The sequence below is a fragment of the Podarcis vaucheri genome, assembly GCF_965113315.1.
Source record: "Podarcis vaucheri genome assembly, chromosome: 16".
Taxonomy (NCBI): domain Eukaryota; kingdom Metazoa; phylum Chordata; class Lepidosauria; order Squamata; family Lacertidae; genus Podarcis; species Podarcis vaucheri.
In genome coordinates this window covers 31,857,909-31,873,784 of record NC_138754.1, presented here as the reverse complement: position 1 = coordinate 31,873,784, position 15,876 = coordinate 31,857,909, and the positions used below count along the sequence as shown (strand labels likewise).

Genomic DNA, 15,876 nt, shown 5'->3' with positions numbered 1-15,876 from the left:
AAACACTAGGGGCTATGGAGGTGCTGAAATACATTTCTGCCTTAACCTCGTAGTGAATTTATGCAGGTCCTGTTAAGAATAAATAAACGGAAAATTGTGCTCTTCTGCAATGAATGTTTGCTCACTTACCTTTGCAGATGGAAGAAACTCTGATGGAAAAGAACAGAATCTAGTCAGCTGTGAAATGTGAAACCCCTGTGTTTTTTCTTCTGTTTTTAAACCAAGCTGTGTGGTTTTCAATCTTTGCACCCTGAAAAGGGTAAATTCCAGTGCGGCAGGGGTAGTAAAAGTTACTTGCTGGTGCTTTGAGTTGTGCATGCATCTTTTAATTGGATGGTGGCAGGGAGAGAATTGCCTGCCCTGCTTTGATCTTTAAGGGTTCGCTGTATACCTTGGCAGTGAAAAGTTGAACAAGGCTTTGAGACCCGGGTCGCATCGATCCGGTTTAAGAGACGGCGTTCCTTGAGTGTGGTTTCTGTTCCTTGAATTGGTTGGCCCCCTCCATAAACTGGGTCACGGGTGAGCTAAGATGTTAGGCATGGACGCTGATGCATGAAGGTCTTGTCTCAGGGGCCAAAGGAGTGATTGGGTGACCTTCAGCTCCGTTGCAAAGCTTGTCGTTCATATGTTAGGAATGCACCCCTGTCTGCCACAATGCATGGTCTGTCTTTTGCGGGAATGATGAGTTGGGGTCCTTCCAGTGGGTTAGTAGAGTTCTTAAGCGGTGGCTTTGACCCTGACATCATATATGCATTCTTCTCCTCGTTAAGTGCTTTCTCGTGTTTGCATTCCTTGAGGAGTGTGTGTAACACCTGTGGATGTTGTAAGAAGTGAAAGTCTTTCTTATTGCCTATTGTGCCGCCTGACCCAAAACTATTGCAGCTGTCTCCTTGCATGCAGTCAGCTGCTGATGTACACAAAATTAGGAACAGAAATCTGTCTCTTTGAATATTTTCTACTGGGAAGGGAGAGGGGAAAAAAAGGGGAGACCCCAGATACATGCAATAACCTTAGAGGTAAGGAGGAGAATGTTAACGAGGATTGCCAGGAGTAATGTTAACATTCTAAGGGGGGAGTCATTGACAAAGGAATGTGTGTGTATTCTGGAGAATGATTATTGTCTTAACAGTGTCGGAAATAAATTTCCCCATGCCACCCTTAATTTTTCAGGCTCAGGCAGAGAGAGATAAGTGTTATGGTTTCGGTTTTCAATGGACTGTCAGGCATTTAGGAGAAGACAGATGTCTGTTTTGCTTCCTGTGCTCTTCTTGGGGGGGGGGGCGATGGCACACGGGACTAGATTAATTGAGGCTATTTTTCTAAAGTCTGAATTCCTCATGTGTCCCTGGACTGTCGATGAGTGCAAGAGGGGCCTTTCTTTATAAGGACAATGGTGGCTCCTCAACTCGATGCTGTCAAAGGAATTTATTTTACTGACAGCAGAAGTTTCACAGACTGGGGGGGGGGGAGAGGGAGAACGCTTGTAAATCTCCCCCCTTCCTCCAATCACCTCACAATGGCTGATAGCATAAAACTGGCAGAGAAGAAGGGACCCCTTGAAACATTAGCCATTTCGGTTGCACACCTCAAAACGTGAAGCCTGAAGGCCAAAATGGATATGGAGTGGGAGATTTTTGATTGGTTCTCCTGGAGGGAGTGTTTAACCCTTTCTTCTTGCACCATTTCCCTGATTGAAATTGCACCCACTCCCCTTCCCGAAGCTGCTTTTAGTCTCGCCGAGGGTAATAGACAGAAGACAATAACAGAAGCATCAAGCAGGTCTGTGATGGGCACTATGCAGTCCTCAGCCTAATTTCATGGGTTGGGGGCAGGTTAAGAAGGGAAAGAACAGGGTTGAAATGGGGTTGTCGAAAGAGGGAGAGGGAAAAAGTCCCTCCCCATTCTGGGATCTGGTCCCATCTGCTGCTGGTTCTGCTCCTGCCAACCTCTTAGTGAATGTGCCCCCCCCATGGCTTAAAAGTTCCTCAACCCTTGGGGTAGGTGGTTTCACTTTTGTTCAGGAAAAATTGTACAGAGAGGGAAGGCAGAACTATCTCTGGTGGCACTGCCCTACTCAAAACTGAAATCTCCCCCCACAACTACTTTTCAAAGTAAGTAAATAAATAGAAAGGCGATCTAATCATGGACCTCCTGTGGTCACGCCTGTTAGGACTTCCAGGTTCTGAATGTTTAATTTGTTTCCATTTATTTATTAAAGACCTTCAGGTCCTGGTTTTTATATGCCGTATTTTTCTCACCATAAGATGCACCTGACCATAAGACACACCTAGTTTTTAGAGGAGGAAAACAAGAAAAAAAGTATTCTGAATGAAACAGTGGATGTATGATTTTTGTGGTTCATGCTGTGGCCACAGACATGTGATTTGACAGTGAGTTTGGGGTAGCCCAATGCAAAAATCCTGAGAATCCATGTGGATCCGTGCTTTGTAACCATGTTTTTGCACCATTGCGGCCCCACGAAACAGTGGATGTGTATGTTTTTTGGTGCAGGCTGTAGCCATGGACATACTATGTGATCAGATGGTGAATTTGGGGTATCCCAATGCAAAACTCTTGAGGATCCATGTGGATCTGTGCTTCGTAACCACATTTTTGCGCCATTGCGTCCCCACACAGCAGTGGATGTGTGGTTATATGAAAAAATCAAAGCACTATAAACTTCACTGTATTTGTTTTTTATTGCATTTTTTACCCTGCTTTTCTTCCACCATGAAATACAAGGCAGTCTACGCATCCTTTCATGCAGGCACTGACCAGACCTGTTTGCCTTCAGCCAGGGCTTCCTACCCAAAGTTCATTCGGACTATGCCCTAGGACCAACCCAAGCATTCAGTTGCCTTTCAGTTAAAAATCTCGTGAGCAGGGATGGGGAACTAGTGGCCTAGATGCCTTATGAGGAACAGCTAAGGGAGCTGGGCATGTTTAGCCTGGAGAAGAGGAGGTTAAGGGGTGATATGATAGCCATGTTCAAATATATAAAAGGATGTCACATAGAGGAGGGAGAAAGGTTGTTTTCTGCTGCTCCAGAGAAGCGGACACGGAGCAATGGATCCAAACTACAAGAAAGAAGATTCCACCTAAACATTAGGAAGAACTTCCTGGCAGTAAGAGCTGTTCGACAGTGGAATTTGCTGCCAAGGAGTGTGGTGGAGTCTCCTCCTTTGGAGGTCTTTAAGCAGAGGCTTGACAACCATATGTCAGGAGTGCTCTGATGGTGTTTCCTGCTTGGCAGGGGGTTGGACTCGATGGCCCTTGTGGTCTCTTCCAACTCTGATTCTATGATTCTATGTAGGTGGACTGCAACTCCCATCAGTCCCTGGCCATTGACCACACTGGCTGAGGCTGATGGGAGCTGAAGTCCGACAGCATTTGGGGAGAAGAAAACATTCCCCATCCCTGCCTTAGACAGAACATAAGAAGAACCCTGCTGGATCAGCCCAATGGCTCATCTCTTCCAGTATCCTGTTCTCATAGTGGCCAGCCCACCACTTAACCCACACATTTGGGGAACCTTTTCTTTTTTACCATATATTTCTCACAGGCATTTGGTTGGCCACTGTGAGAACGGGTTGCTAGAACAGCCACTGGCCTGATCCCTGCGGGCTCTTCTTATGCTACTGTTGTAAAGGTAAAAGGTAAGGGACCCCTGGACAGTTAAGTCCAGTCAAAGGCGACTATGGGGTTGCGGCACTCATCTCGCTTTCAGGCCGAGGGAGCCGGCGTTTGTCCACAGACAGCTTTCCGGGTCATGTGGCCAGCAGGACTAAACCGCTTCTGGCGCAATGGAACACTGATGGAAACCAGAGCGCACGGAAATGCTGTTTACCTTCCCACCGGAGCAGTACCTATTTATCTACTTGCACTGGCGTGCTTGCGAACTGCTAGGTTGGCAGGAGCTGGAACAGAGCAATGGGAGCTCACCCCGTTGTGGGGATTCGAACCACCACCTTGTGATCGGCAAGTCCAAGAGGCTCAATGGTTTAGACCACAGCACCATGCATGTCGCTGCTGTCGTGACCCACCTTGGATCAGATTACAACTCGGTGGTAGGTACCAACCTACCAGTTAAATACCAGTGCCTTGCAGCATTTAAAGGGTCTTGATCTGTATTGTAAACAAAATCTTCCCTTCTTCCCTTATGGGGTATCCAAGAGCCCGTATAGAGTCCTTACGTGGGTTCCCTTTTGGTAGGAGAAAATAACAGAGGCCAACCAGAGAATATTGAGAAGCAAAGCAGCTAGTAAGCCTGATCTTTATTAAAGCTGTTGCAACAGGGTGCTCCCCTCACACGCAGCAGGAAAGAGGAGGACCCAGAACAAAGGTGTGCCTGCCCTTATATAGACATTTTAAATTCCCTGCCCTGGAGCTCAAGACCATCCCTCCATACATCATCCATCCATCACAGAAGGGGTGTAACCCAAGACCACCCCCCACAAACATCATACCTACATCACAGAAAAGATGGTCTACAACAGAAATTTGAATGCTGTTGTTTTTCCTGTCTGCCAGGTTATCTGATAATGCCTTATCTGATTGCCTTTCCTGGTAGTATGCCCATTCCTTTGAAATGGTGATTACCCAATTCCTGTAACAAGGAAGGTTTTTTCACCTCCTCCCTCCTTGCAGAGAAACATTTGGTCAGGCTGGGAGTCAAAATGTTTTCCGGTCAGTCTTCCTGCGCTGATCTATGTACGTGCTTGGTTGGTACATTTATGAACATTTGTCATATATGTATATGACCTTAAATTTTATTATTACACCTGGCTCCTCAATGGCACTGATTCTGTGCCTCAGGAAAGTTTGCTGAGTTCCCACCGGCCACCAGGTCACCATCAATGAGTCACCACAAAGGTTCTTCCTCCATCTGCCTCTCACCCAACCTCCCAAATAGAACTTGAAAATCCAGTACGTTGCTATGGGAGAAGGGTTCCTTCAGATTCTGAGCTCCGCAAACACTTAAACTGTTATCCTTGAAGAGCTCTTCATTTCCTCCATGCCGTATCACTTCTGGCCTTGACACTGCTGCTTTCTGGTGGGTTCACAGCAGCAGTGCTTTTGCAGCTCAGCCACTGTTCAACCTGGACTTGTCATCCTATTTTGGCTGATAGTAGCAACACTCACAAAGCATCTTTTGTGAGGACAGAACAACAGGCTTTTTGCTGGAGCCTGAGAATACGGGCCAGCAGAACATGGATGTGAGGTTGTGTGTGCATGTGTGCGTGTGTTTGTGTTTTAGGAGTCCAAACTTCAAATGAAGGAGAGCAGGGGTGATATGATAGCCATGTTCAAATATATAAAAGGATGTCACATAGAGGAGGGAGAAAGGTTGTTTTCTGCTGCTCCAGAGAAGCGGACACAGAGCAATGGATCCAAACTACAAGAAAGAAGATTCCACCTAAACATTAGGAAGAACTTCCTGACAGTAAGAGCTGTTCGACAGTGGAATTTGCTGCCAAGGAGTGTGGTGGAGTCTCCTACTTTGGAGGTCTTTAAGCAGAGGCTTGACAATCATATGTCAGGAGTGCTCTGATGGTGTTTCCTGCTTGGCAGGGGGTTGGACTCGATGGCCCTTGTGGTCTCTTCCAACTCTATGAATCTATGATTCTATGATTCAGAACCAGGCAACGGCTGGGGAAGGTTTCACTACGGTTGTAATGAAACCCCACACCTTAGCAGCTTGTACGCTTCTCACCAAATCATGCCTGGCTTGCGGGGTTGAAGCTCTTGTTCCAAAAGAATAAAGGCAGCTCTATAGAGTTCGCATGCAATTAGTGCTGGGTGTCTGTTCTTCCCTAAAAGGGTAAGGAAAGGTGCACCCACCTGGCTAATCTGTTTATTTGCAAGCATACCTGGATCAAAGAAAACGTTCTGTTTGCTTTTCATGGCCTTTTGTGTAAGCTGGTCTTTACAGTGGGTGCTGTAACTCAATACTCTGGGAAGTACATATTAAAGTCAGGTGATTCCTCAGGGCTTCATTCATACACACCTCCTTTAAAACATATAATATCACAGCTTTTTTATTGAGCTACTTCACTGGACAATTCTATTCAGGGAGGGCTGACTCATTAGGGCAAATAAAGGTAAAGGTAAAGGGACCCCGACCATTAGGTCCAGTCGTGACCGACTCTGGGGTTGCGGCACTCATCTCGCTTTACTGGCTGAGGGAGCCGGTTTACAACTTCTGGGTCATGTGGCCAGCACGACTAAGTCATTTCTGGTGAACCAGAGCAGCGCACAGAAACGCCATTTACCTTCCCACCAGAGCGGTACCTATTTATCTACTTGCACTTTGACGTGCTTTCAAACTGCTAGGTGGGCAGGAGCTGGGCGACCGAGCAATGGGAGCTCACCCCGTCACAGGGATTTGAACCACTGGCCTTCTGATCAGCAAGTCCTAGGCCCAGTGGTTTAACCCACAGTGCCACCTGCGTCCTTATTAGGGCAAGTGGGGAACTGCTATTCTACCTGACCTGCACCTGGGGCACAAGCCTGGGCAGTGTGTGTGGAGGTCCTGGCCTGCCTAGACATCAAGTTCCCCCCTCTCGGTCTCGCTGATGTGGTCCAAAGGAAAGCAGAGCAAAATGTTTGGCACCAGCTTGGCTGTAGGAGTTGCCAGAAGGAGGCATACAAGGCACCATCCAACTGTCTTAGGGACCCCACTCCAGATTTGTGAAGGGTTTACTTCTTAGTCTTTGAATGAATGAATGGAATGAATCTTTATTTGTGTCAGCCCTCAGCCATAGCAATAAAACAACAATACGATATACAAAGAATAGAAATAAAAAGTCAGTTACAGTGGTACCTCGGGTTACATACGCTTCAAGTTACATACGCTTCAGGTTACAGACTCTGCTAACCCAGAAATAGTACCTCGGGTTAAGAACTTTGCTTCAGGATGAGAACAGAAATTGTGCTCCGGCGGCGCGACAGCAGCAGGAGGCCCCATTAGCTAAAGTGGTGCTTCAAGTTAAGAACAGTTTCAGGTTAAGAACGGACCTCCGGAACGAGGTACACGAGGTACCACTGTATATAAAATACATATTAGGGTTTTGAATCAGCAGTCAAATAGTGGATCTTATTCTAATTGCCCCAGTTATAAACCTTGCAACCTTTGCTGTCACCTGCTCACCCTGATCTGCCAAGAGAAAGGGCACTGTCCTTCTTAGCCTTCTCCTGAAGATGTCCTGCAAGGCAGTTGGTACAGATTTTTCCACAGGGTTTACTCATTAGCCTTTTCTTCTCTGGCAATATCCCACAAGCAAGCGGATGTTTGGAACCAGAGTTTTCCTTCGCCTAGGTGGGCTACCTTCTCAAGTTGAAGAGTCCCACCTGCCCCTCACTTCCCTCTACAGCACTTGCAGAAACCACCTACGTGACCATTAGACCCACTATTGGTCTCGTCCACTCAGTCCGCCAGATCCTGTCTTCGCATGCAGGTGAACCAATTCGCCTTGGCTTATTAGAGAGAACCAAACCTTGACCTCTGGCTTGGGTGTAGCACTGAGCTTGTTTGATTGCCTGTTTGCAAAAGGCGGGGAGCAGAGGGGGAGATTTCAGGCTGTGTGCACCAGCAGGAGACCTGTGCACAGTGTGGTTCGCCCAGCCAAAGATTCTTGGCTCACTGTTATGTGCGAACGTAGTCAATCAAACGGATTGACAGTGGATTCAGGAGGAACAAAAGAGAGCCTGCTTTCGCACAACGTGGAATTATTTTACAGAATTTGCTGTTGCAAGATTGATGAGGCTGTGAAGGGAGATTAGAAAAATTTGTGGAAGATAAATCTAACCAAAGGCTACTGGCCAAAACAACAGAATGGAACCTCTTGGGTTCAGAGGTATATAATTCTGAAGACCAGCTGCTGGGTGGGGTGGGAATAGCAGCCTCCGTTCCTTGATGTGGGGAGGAAGGGCTCTTCCCACTGTGGAAACAGGAAGCTGAGCTTAATCGACCTTCGTTTTGATGCAGCACTGCTCTCCTAGCACCAGTGCATCTATTAGATACTACAAGGATACTACAAGATGCCATGATAGCAGTCTAGCAAAACAACAACAACCAAACTTATGGTCACGTAAAGTATACTCAATAAACACACGAGACATAACCGGCTGTGTTCTTAGATAAATAAGGTATACTATTCATAGTATCAAATTGTAAATTTCAATGGAAGTAACTCATAAAGTTCAACAAACGAACAAAGCAGAAGACCCAGTGGCTCAGATCATTTTTTAATAATAATAATAATAATAATAATAATAATAATAATAATAAATAAATAAATAATAATTTATTATTTGTACCCCGCCCATCTGGCTGGGTTTCCCCAGCCACTCTGGGCGGCTTCCATAGAAACCAAAAAACACTAAAATATCATACATTAAAAATTTAGACCGTGGAACTCTCTCCCACAGGAGCCAGTGGTGGTCATGAACACTGCTTCTCACAACAGATCCTTATTTGAACACTGAAAGGATTAGTTCTCTGTGGGCTGCAGTGCTTTGAAAAGTAATTATAGTTCGGGTGTTGCAAGGGGTTGAACTTGATGACTTTTCCAACTCTCTCTCTCTCTCTCTCTCTCTCTCTCTCTCTCTCTATGTATATGGCTTCAGCAGCCATCTGGCTACCACCTTCTGAAATTCCTTTGTTATAATTTTGATCTTGTATATTCTGTATTCCCTCATCAGCCTTGCAAAAACCTGAGTGCAAGCTTCCGGTCGTGAGTGAGGGCTGCCTCAGCGGCCTTCCCATGGCTCCATAATCTCTTTATCAACAATGATTTAATTATCTCCCGACTTCCTTATTACATCAACCCTTTTGCAGATAACCCATGAATATCCTTACTATGAACACAGCATTTTTAATAAAAAGGGGTGGGAAAGCAGTAAATATTCATCAGACTGGCCTTTTTGTCACCTAAATATTTCTGCGAAGAACGGGTTTCTGTGGGTGTATGAAAACACTCGTTGATAAATCCAACCTTTTGCCAAGTTTTAAACAAACTTAGATCTCTGTATTGTTATTTTTTTAAAAAAACCTGTAATATATTATGTCAGTCCATTGACTCATTTAGTTCAGTATGACCAGTGATTGGGGGGTGGGGTGGAGAATGGGGCTTGAAACTGGTCCTTGGAGATGGATCACAGTACTGAGCCAGATTTGTATTCAAGGTAGGGATGAGGTGGTGGAAGGAATTGAGTTCATTTCCCACTATTATGTAGATGTACCTAGTTGCCAGGGATGCGGGTGGCGCTGTGGGTTAAACCACACAGAGCCTAGGACTTGCCGATCAAAAGGTTGGCGGTTCGAATCCCCGCGACGGGGTGAGCTCCCGTTGCTCGGTCCCTGCTCCTGCCAACCTAGCAGTTCGAAAGCATGACACGTCAAAGTGCAAGTAGATAAATAGGTACCGCTCTGGCAAGAAGGTAAACGACATTTCCGTGCGCTGCTCTGGTTCGCCATAAGCGGCTTAGTCATGCTGGCTACATGACACGGAAGCTGTACGCCGGCTCCCTCGGCCAGTAAAGCGAGATGAGCGCCGCAACCCCAGAGCTGGCCACGACTGGACCTAATGGTCAGGGGCCCCTTTACCTTTACCTTACCTAGTTGCCATTTGCCAGAAGAATATGTTTTCAGAAATGCAGCAGTCTTCCAAAATTCACCCTCTGCTGAATTTTGCAACACAGTTTTCCAGCCAAGTATTGTGTGCAGAAATGCATGCATCAGGGTAAAGTGTGCATAAAACACATATATCTGTATAAAAATAGAAATAGACCTGTCAGGAATAAGCATGGACCAATGGTACCAAATAGTATGGGAAACAGCCCTACTAGAAAAATTAACCAATAAACTGAAACTGACATGGGGACAAACAGAAGAAGACACCTTTACCCCGGTATGGCTCCCCTTTATCACATACACAGCCCAACAAGACAATGGCAATAATCCACCAACAGCATACAAATCAATAACCTGATCCAAAACACCCACCGACCCCACTCACACACGAAAACAAAGATCACCACAGCCAATCACAAACAACCACCCACACCCTAGGCCAACCCCAACCTCTCTCCCCACCAAAGAAACACAAGTGAACAGCACAAGCAATGCTGACACCAAACCCTACATACATTAAGCATAATAGAAACATTGCCACCCAACCCCCTCATCTCCCCCCCCAATGTTTCAATAAATGAAACTGATTTATAAAAATGTTACATGGAAAAAATACGAGAAACATTACACATACTTCTGTAAAACAAGAAAATATTTAATAAAAATATCCGTATGAAAATAACATACAAAAATGCAACATGTTTTTTTTTGGGGGGGTGTATATTAGCCCATGCAGAAATGTACATGTTGGATGAAATTCACAGTAAAATTGCTTATGAATTTTCACAAGGACTTTTTCCAAGCAAAATTTGCCAACAGGGGTGGGAATGCGGAGAACATGGGGAACATGTGGTTTCCAGCAACTACTGACCATAGAGGCAGAACGTGGCCATCACGGCTAGTAGCCACAATTTGTCCATCTCTACACACATGCAATGGTTGTATTTGCTGGGGGAGAAGTATTACCTCCCAGAAACTGAATTCAGTGACATGAGTACAGGTGAATGACAATGCCCTGACAATTCCTGCCCTTGCTGGGAGGCTCAGGGCACTTAGAAAAGGATAGTGTTTTTGAGGGGTCCACCCTAAAAGTTGGGTATAAAATAAAATCTTACATCACATTCACTGCATACATTTAAAGCACTATGATACCACTGTGTGTGTGTGTGTGTGTGTGTGTGTGTGTAGTGTGGTGTAGTGGTTAAGAGCGGTGGACTCGTAATCTGGGGAACCGGGTTCGCTTCCCCGCTCCTCCACATGCAGCTGCTGGGTGACCTTGGGCTAGTCCCACTTCTCTGAAGTCTCTCAGCATCACTCGCCTCACAAGAGTGTTTGTTGTGGGCGAGGAAGGGAAAGGAGATTGTTAGCCGGTTTGAGACTCCTTAGGGTAGTGATAAAGCGGGATATCAAATCCAAACTCCTCTTCTTCTACTACTTTAAATAGTCATGGATTCCTCCTAAGGATTCTGGGAGCTGTGATTTGTTTCGGGTGCTAAGAGTTATTATGAGGCCCCTATTCCCCTGTTTACATTCCTACAATTCCCAGAGTTCCCTGGGAAAGACGGATTGACAGTTAAACCATTATGAGAATTGCAGCTCAGGTGGTGGAGGAAATCGTGGTCTCCTAAGAACTTTAAGCACCCTTAAATGAATGACAACTCCCAGAATTATTTGGCTGCTTGAAGTCATATCATACTGCTTCTGTTTTTCATAATTCCTTAATAAAAAGACCATGTGATTGTGTTTCTTTTGGGGGATGGGTGGACTTTGGAAGAATGAATCACCTCTATTCTGTGTTGATTGGTTTGTGTGTTATCAAGACTTGGCTGTTTCCTTTCGAGTTGATAATATTCCACAATGCTGACATTCAGCCAAAGAAATACATTATCCGAGACTTGCTTATCACCTTCTCTCACCCCCGCACCACACACCCTGCTTATTTTATTGCTGCCTCATTTTATACAGCAGCACTGTAAATCAGTCTTTGCAAAGAAAAGGCTTCTGTATCTCACAAAATTGTGTAGGGTCCAGAATATTAGTGGAAGAGAGAGAATTGGACTGAATAGGGAAGATAATATTTCTCCTTAATGTGTGCTAGCTTTTCAATAACCCGGTGAGGTAAACCGGACAGAGAACAATTGGCTCAATGTTATAAAGACCACAGCGTGGTCAGAGGCACTAGAACTGCTTGCAGGTGCAACTGAATGAAGATTATCACTAGCTATGAGACTGTGATATGCACAGTTTCATAGCTAGTGCCTGTAAATGAAATTTTGGGAAGAGGTCTGTTTTGCATGAGAGCACAGCACAAGAAGGAAATTGTTGAATCTTTTGTGGTAGATCTTGCAACACACCACTATGCATGTTGGCAAAGAAGTAAATTAAGCTTACTCCCAAGTAAGGATGTTGGAGTATACTGATGGAAATGGAAACAGGAGCAGAAATTGCTGGTATTCACTTATTTGTCCCATGTTGAGTGGATATCAATCCAATGATTACAATTTGAAATCCTTGTTGTTGTTGTTGTTTTCAGTCCGCAAATGGTAAGTAAGTGATAGATCATCCTCTCTGGTTTGCACTGCATCTCCTTTGTTTCGAAATGAACGGTGTGGAATAAATACATAAAGATCTGCCACATTGTGGAATAACATAGTTTTCATTGGAAATTGATCTGCAGCAGAACAGAAACAGCACAGCATGGGTCAAAATGGAAACTGATGTCTCTCTACATCTCTGCTCCCGAGTAAGTCTGCATAGAATTGCAGCTAAACAGTGCTACTTAGCCGTAAGCCCTCTACTGTCCAGAGGCTTACGCCCTACAAAGTCTGTTGAGGATTGCAGCCTTAAGGCTATTAAAACAGATATGCAGTTTTATAAGATTCGCAGGCGCCCTTATCAGGAATCAAACTGTAATTAGCTATCAGGGATACAGAAGTTAAAATATACGGAATATTTCAATTTGAATGGCACAGGAAACAGTTGGAACAAATCTGCAAAAAGATACACAAATGATTATCTATGTTGAGGAAGCACAACAAAGATTGAGGCACTACCTTTTGGCAGACATGCCATATGTGTAACTCAACTTTGCAAAAGTTTGCAAGGCTGACTCCAGAAAGAAACAATCTGCATGGTGCAAAAAACCCTAAAAACTAAAAGCAAACAAACTGGAAAAGTCTATGGCACCAGAGCAGGAGCCTTTTTCTTGAAAGTCTGTAAGCGGCATCAGTAGCTAGAGCAGGGTCAACCCATGGGGTGGGGAGAGACGACCTCCAGATGTTGTGGACTACAACTCCCATCACCCCTAGCCACTGACCACACTGTCTGGGACTGATGGGAGTTGTAGTCCACAACATCTGGAGAGTACCTCATTGGCTACCCCAATCTAGAGGATGGAAAATTGCTCTAAACTTAAATGGAACTATGTTAAGATCTGCACGTGTGGCTGGATTTTAGCTATCATAGGATGGTGCACATTTGGGCAAGGAAATAAGTATGCAGCTGCGTGCCACATTTTGGAGGAAGAATGCAAAGAAGAAATGCAGATATTTTCTGCTTGCTCTCCTGCTACCCACAACAAAATATTTTAGAAGAGCTATACTTCCTATGGCTTCGAGACATAATTAGGATTTATTTATTTTTGCTTAATGCTGTCTAATGTCATCACAGTGATTTTGCAAATTTAAATATAGTAGATGTTTTCTGGATGCACTTCAAAAGAGATCACATAAGCATATGAAAAAAAGAGCTTGTCTTGGGTTAGAAGCTTCCCCCCTCCCTTTCTTCTGAAAAATTCAACACTCTTGCCAGGTAGCTTGGTGGATAGTTATTTGCAAGCAACATTGCATCTCAACCCATACTGTGAATCTTTTTAAATGTGTTCCTGTGCAGGAATGTAAGAGAAATCTCAGATGCAAAGTCAAAACTTAACAAAACCTTCCTGGACTAGAGGTCGATTTTCACAGCCATCCAAGTGCCTTAGCATATATCCAAGGAACCCACTTACCATGTGCCTCCTTGTCTGTAAAGGAAATAAAATAATACAGTTTGGCAAAAAGGAAAGTCTTTTGTGGTCTGCCCTTTTCATTTGTGGTCATTTCCCCCCCAGGAAAGGCTATATGCCATACCCTTGAGGACCAGTACACTGTATCAGTATGATCTAATGTCTTCCAAGATGCCAGGATTCTTTGGCAGAAAACAGTATTATACCAGGAATGTTGTTGTTGTTTAGTCATGTCCGACTCTTTGTGACACCATGGACCAGAGCACGCCAGGCACTCCTGTCTTCCACTGCCTCCCGCAGTTTGGTCAAACTCATGCTGGTAGCTTCGAGAACACTGTCCAACCATCTCGTCCTCTGTCGTCCCCTTCTCCTTGTGCCCTCCATCTTTCCCAACATCAGGGTCTTTTCCAGGGAGTCTTCTCTTCTCATGAGGTGGCCAAAGTCTTGGAGCCTCAGCTTCAGGATCTGTCCTTCCAGTGAGCACTCAGGGCTGATTTCCTTCAGAATGGATACGTTTGATCTTCTTGCAGTCCATGGGACTCTCAAGTGTCTCCTCCAGAACCATAATTCAAAAGCATCAATTCTTCGGCGATCAGCCTTCTTTATGGCCCAGCTCTCACTTCCATACATCACTACTGGGAAAACCATGGCTTTTACTATACGGACCTTTGTTGGCAAGGTGATGTCTCTTCTTTTTAAGATGCTGTCTTTTGTGGCAATGACAAACCTAGACAGAACCAGGAATGTTAAGATGACATAATACAGTGTTAAATGTAAGGTGCAGAGACATATCTGAGGAGCCTGATTGTATCCACTTCTTGCCCTTAACAGTGTGATCTTATCACAGCCCCCACCTCGTTGGTCTCCTGCATTTATGATACATCCCACGAAGCCAAGGTAGTTATCGTGTGTTTTACGATGTGATCTTGTCTCAGTGTTCTTTCCTGCTCAAATTTTCATCCATCAATTGCAAGTCCAAACACCAGCCAATGGCACAGTAATGTTGAGGTTGTGTGTGAAGTGGAGCTTCTAGGCATTTATTTTATTTTATTTTATTTTTTAAAAGAATTGTACCTTGTTTTCAAGGTACAACATTTTCCCCAGCAGGTTATTTCTGGAGGGGGGGGACCATTTGAAATCGCTCTGGAAGTGCTCAACATATCCATCATCTCCCTTCTCTGCTTCCTCCCCCAAACGGGGAGCGTGTGGCTAAAAAGAGGCGTGCAGATGGCGCAGATGAAGAAAATAAGAGGTGACATTTGACAGTCCTCCTCTCTTTATTGTAAGATTAAAAGGAGGCAGAAGGCAATACAGTTTCTATTATTTATTAAGTGTCAGGAATGACCTTCACATCTGGAGTTGCAACATCCCTGGCACAGAATCTCATTATTTTAATAGCCTTCAACATTATTTACTGTGTTTCAGCACCTTGCTAAAACAGGAGGGTGATGTCTTACATCTGTGTTGGTTGTCTCGTAACTGAAGACACCACAGTGCCTTTAGTAGGCAGTGACAGAAGTGGAATAATTTCCTTCTCCTCTCCCCCCCCCACCCCCAGCTCAGCCAGTTTTGTTGTATTCAGAAGAGTTTGGGTTCTGCCATCTTCAAATTACTCTCCTGGCTTTTAAAAAATGTGCGTATTCCATTTGGCTGTTATCCACCATGCAAACTGCAGAATTTGACACGGCTAACAATTTCATAAGAATCCCATTCCTTGTAACTGGATTGAATGCATTTTTTAAAAAAGGGACGTCTTTGTTTCAGATGGAGAGATAGGTTAGGTAACATTATCTCTACCTCTCCTCAGCAATTCAGCGTCTCCCCTCCCCACCATTCCATATTCCTTATGTAGTGGGGAAAGACTTTGTGAAGTGTTGCAGAAGAAGCATCGGTAGAAAATTTAAGGCAACCAGATTTCTGCGGCTGCTTCATTTTTGTGTGTGGAAGGCGCTTGGCGCAACTGTTGGAGCTGCAGCAGCAATTGGCAACTTACGGGTTAATTCCATTGTCCGGTGCTGATGTTGTTGCTCGAGAGCAAAACAGGCAAGACTCCAACCTGTCTTTTCCAGGCTTTATTATCTGTACAAACTATTTACAATGTAGAGCGTCGCAAGTCCATGTCTGCTCAGTCGCTAGCAGAATCTGGGAGTGGGCAGTTCTTATTTCTTTTCCAGCATAACAGTCGTGTGACCCCCATCCTTCTCCTCCTCTCTCTGCGCCCAAACCTACTGTGCAATGT

General features: G+C 44.8%; 1 protein-coding gene and 1 long non-coding RNA gene across 12 annotated transcripts in view; one reads left to right on the top strand and one right to left on the bottom strand.

Annotated features, from left to right (window-relative positions):
• Positions 1–15,876, bottom strand: part of LOC309521177 — a 325,245-nt gene that overhangs the window by 14,829 nt on the left and 294,540 nt on the right. The window lies entirely within an intron of this gene.
• Positions 1–15,876, top strand: part of ARVCF (ARVCF delta catenin family member) — a 605,652-nt gene that overhangs the window by 306,774 nt on the left and 283,002 nt on the right. The window lies entirely within an intron of this gene.